Raw genomic sequence first — 4,909 nt, forward strand, 5'->3', positions numbered from 1 at the left:
GGGGGGGGCTGGGTGGCTGATGGGAGAGACTTGGCTGCACACAGTGGGTGCTCAATAGTCGCACAAGCCATCACCTGTGGACCAGAGAGGGCTCCCAGCCCTCAGCAGTCCTGGAAAATGAGGCTTATGCCCCCATTTTGCAGAAAGAGTGACTGAGGCCCAGAGAGGCCAAGTCTGGGGTCCTACAGCTCAGACTGGAGCCTGCCTGGCCCAGCCCCTGTGGCTCCCCCTGCTTCAGCTGGGACAGAGGCGGACACTGGTGGTGGACACCGGTCTGAATGTGCCCCTGGGCAGTGGGAGGCACCCGGACCCCAATGCCAGGCCGGCCCGCTCTGGGGCTGCACTCCACCTCCATGTAGCCAGAGGGGACACAGAAACAATTCCACTGGGAAAGTCGGCCTGCCCGTCCTCAGCGGGCCACAGCCCTGGTTTGCTGGACCCTCCACAGCCCTGGTCCCCTGCGCCTAGGCCGGGATCATCTTGTCTCTGCTGCCCTTCCCAGAGCCAAGTGTTCTAGGCCGCCCCAGCTCCTGTGGGCAGCATTGTGGGTTACAAGACCCTTCGGCCATCCCCTTCCTGGAATCCCCAGAGGACACCCGACACAGGCTGGGCAGGGCCTGGCAGGCTCTCGGTGACACCCGCACTACCCCACCAGGGTTCCCACTCGGTCCCCCGTACTGCCCCGCCAGGGTTCCTACGGGTCCCTAGCCGCTCGGGGCCCCCGCAGGCTCCTTGTGCCTGCCTGGCCCCCCGTAGCAAAGTTGGATCCCAGACCTGCGCCCCCAGGCAAAGGACAGACCCCTAGGCAGCCACGAGGTGACCCTGGGACCAGGCCCCGCCTCTTCCAGCAGATTTTCCAAGAAGTCGGAGGGGGCCGTCCTGGGGAGGGGGCGAGACAGGCGCAGAGGGGTCTAGGGAGGAACTTCAGGCAGGGGACCCTCGAGGTGTCCCCGCGGAGGAGATGGCGCCAAGACCCGGCTGGCGGGGCCCGGGGCTGGGTTGTGCGCTCGCGGCCGGGGGCCGGGGGCCGGCCCGCTCCCGACGCCGCCCGGGGTAGGGGAGCCCCTGCTCCCGGGACAGGGGTCGGGCGGGGGGACTCGGCGCCCGGCGGCGCGGCGGGGAGCGGGGGCCGCTGCGCCGCAGACAAAGGCTCCGACAGGTCCCCGCCGGCGTCTCTCCGCGCGTCCCCGCCCCCGGCCGCCACCGCCGCGGCCACCGCTTACCTCGGCCGGGCCCGGGCTGGGGGTCCTCGGCGCGCCCCGCCCGCCCGCGCCGCCCCCGCGCCCTGATCCCTGCGGCTCGGGCGGGGCGCGGCCGGCGTCCTCCGCCGGTCCCCAGGTCCCCCGGGCCCGGTCGGCGAGTGCGTGCGAGGGGCGCAGCGGCGGCGGCGGCGAGCACAGCCCGGGTGGCCGCGCTCCGCCCCTGCCGGCCCCGCCCGCCGCCTCCCTCCCCCTTCCCCTCCCCTCTCCTGCCCCCCCTCCCTTCTGTCCCCCTCCCCTCTCCTCTCCCCTCCCATCTCCTCCCCTCCTTCCCCCTCTGTCTCCCCTGCTCCCCTCCTCCCTCCTTCCCCTCCGCTCCTCTAGTCCTCCCCTTCCCCTCGCCCTCTACCCACTATCTCTTCCCACCTCCCCTCTCCTTCCCCTCCTCCCTCGCCCCTCCTCCTCCCTCCTTCCCGTCCTCTGCATCCAGCGTCTGGCGGGAGAGGCTGAGGTCGCAATCCCGACACCCCAGGGCGGGAATTGGTGGCCCCGGGTAACCCCAGGGCGACCTGCGGCTGACCTAGCCCGCCACCCCCGCTACCTCCCCCAACCTTGGTGCCTAGGCCCACTGCCCCCCACCCTCCGGATCCACTCGCTGGAGCAGGTGGGAGGGAGAGCAGATCATGCAGGGTGACCAGTCTGAAAGTTTTGAAGGATCGGTAGGAGCTCGCGGTCTGGGGCTGCGGCCGACCCCCCAACTCCCCGGGCTGCGCCCTCACTTGGTCCCCGCCTCAGCCCAGTCCCTTTCTCCTCGGAGCTTTGGGTCAGATCCTGACAGATCCTGACGGGGTTGCTTCCCAACGCCGGACCTCGGTTTCCTCCCCAGGTAAACGGAATTATAACCCTCCCCTGAGGGCTGCCCGGAGCATATGCTCTTCTCTCTGAGCCTCAGTTTACCATCTGTTACATGGCTCTGGGACACTGCTCCGGCTATAGCACCCTGAACTCGCATCTTGGAAGCTAAGCAGGGCGGGCCTGGCTGGCACTTGGGCGGGACAGACTGAAGAGCCCACCTGGGCCCAGGCACTGGACATAAGCTGGGGTGGCAGGTGGGGAGTGATACTTGCAGGGAGAGAGGCCCAGCAGCAAGGTGAGATGGGGACCCAGGCGGGAAGCACGTGTGCCCTGGGTCCTGCCAGAGCCAGGGCCAGGGCCAGGGCCAGGGCTGTCCACGGAAACCAGGACAGACCCACCAGGACTGAGCCACCAGGTGGGATCACCGCAGGTGCCTGCCAGGGTATCTGGCCTTCCTTCACCTTCCAGCAGACTAGCTCCTTTGGGGCCCTTCAGCCCCTGAGCTCCACCTTCAGCCCCTCCAGGGAACCCCCAGGGCCGCACCTTGTATGAAGCCCTCACCCATCTCCTCTGTAGGACAGGAAGCCCCCGAGAATAGGGACCTGCTTCAGTTCTCTCTGCATCCTCAAGGTTCAGTGGAGTGTCTGGCATACAGTAGGAGCCAAATATTTGCTTGACGGGTAGACTGCATGGGGTGCTGCATAAGGAGGTGTCAAGTGAAGTGAAATGAGCCTGGAGGGGGCTGATGTAGTCTGAAGGCGGGTGCATCTCCCGACCTTCCTCTGCTGCTGTCTGGGCTGGAGGTGGCAGGTCGTTTGCTCGAGCTGATTAATCCTACAGTTAATGAGCCCAGTGCTTCCTGTAAATCTAGAGCTTTGAAAGGGGATCCTCAGCCTGGGCAGGAAGCCATGGCTTGTTGTCCTGGGTGTGGGGAGGTTTCCAAATAAAAACCATTTGGTGGGTGCAAGACACTGTTCTAGATGTGGGGGACACATGGGGGTCCCTGCCCCTATGGGGTTTCAGCCTAATGGCAGACTCTGGCAATAAACAAGTACAGCAATTTCAGAAGCATCGAATGTCTGGAGACACTAAGAGAAATGGAACAGAGGAGAGTGTGGTGGTGGGGTGGGGGTGGGCTTCAGCACCCAGGTGGTCAGCGAAGGCCACTCTCCGAAGATGATATCTGGCTTGAGAGATTTGAATGATGAAAAGAAGCCCATTGTGGGGAGGTTTGTGGCAAGGGTACACCCAGCACAAAGTGCCCAGGCTGGAAAAAGCTCATGAGAGCCAAGAACAGAGGGAAGGCCAGTGTATCGGGAATAGGTAGGTGCAGGGAGGAGGAAGGATGGGAGGCGAGGTCGGGGTCCGAAACCAGCTAAGGGGTCTTGCCGGCCATGGGAAGGAGTTGGAACCCCTGGAGCAAGACCTGACCTAGGTTTTTAAAACTTCGTGGGAGTGCAAATTGGAACAACCCTCTGGAGAGTAAATTGGCTTAAAAAACATGCTTTACCTTTTGGTCCAGAAAAATCTAGCCCGAGGAAATAACTCTAAATACAGAAAAGGCTTTCTATACAGAGATGCTTGTCGTAGTCACCAAACGCTGCAAGTAGCCCTGCTGCCCGAGACAAGTGCATAATTAATATTGCTCACAGTGGGGAACAGGCGACATGATTATTATATTTGAAAAACTCAAGAAAATCAGTGCAATAATGTGTAACCCCACAGAGAAATCTTAAGTCACCACTCGGCTATGTGGTTAGGAAGGGTTTATAATAATACGGAAAGCTCACGGGGAGAAAGTGGTGAGTGACGCCGAAACAGGAAATGGGAAGAAATACAAAAGATGCTTTTCACCTTATGCAAATAATTGGAAAAACTGGGTAAAATGATTTCCTGGGAAACCATAAATGAGCAGAAAAGTTGCTGTCGGAAGGGCAAGAAATCTCAGTAGAACAATCACTGGAGAAACAAATGGAGAAATTTGTTAAACTACTACTTCCCTCTCCAAAACACTAGGCTTAGGCAGTTTCACAGAATTAGAGAATTCCACCAAATTTTTAAAGGCGAGAGAACCACACTGCAACTCAAAATATTCCAGAGCACAGAAAAAAGAAAAGAAAGGCTTCCTAAACCCGACAAAGATTGCTCTGAGAAAACGACAGACTGATCTTACCTATGAACATCAGTATAAAATCCTAAGTAAAATATTAGCAAACAAAATCCAGGAGCAAATTAAAATAAGAATACTCCACAACATTCCAAATGAAAGGACAGTCTCATATAGGAAATGCCATTAACATGCGCCAATAACATAATTCATCATGTTAATAGAGCAGAGGAAAAAACCATGTGATCAGCTACATAGATTCTAAAAAAGCATTTGATAAAATATAACATCTGTTCTCAACCACAAGATGGGTTCAGGAAAAAGTATATGTATAACATCCATTCTTTTTTTGTTCATTTTTTTTTTAAGAGACAAGGTCTGACTCCGTCACCCAGGCCTGATCATAGCCCACTGCAACCTCGAACTCATGCTTAAGTGATCCTCCTGCCTCACCCTCCTGAGTAGCTGGGACTATAGGTAAGTGTCACTGCACACGGCTAATTTTTTAATTTTTTTGTAGAGAGGAGGTCTTGCTATGTTGCCCAGGCTGATCTCAAACTCCTGGCATCAAGGAACCCTGTGGCCTCAACCTCCCCAAGTGCTGAGATTGGTGTGAGCCACTGCACCTGGCACTAGTCTTAATTTTTTTTAAACCTGTTTTTTTTTTTTGTGACAGAGTCTTGGTCTGTCACCCAGGCTAGAATGTGATGGTGTCATCATAGCTCACTGCAACCTCCAACTGCTGGGC

The sequence above is a fragment of the Eulemur rufifrons genome, chromosome 14, assembly GCF_041146395.1.
Source record: "Eulemur rufifrons isolate Redbay chromosome 14, OSU_ERuf_1, whole genome shotgun sequence".
NCBI classification, from domain to species: Eukaryota; Metazoa; Chordata; class Mammalia; order Primates; family Lemuridae; genus Eulemur; species Eulemur rufifrons.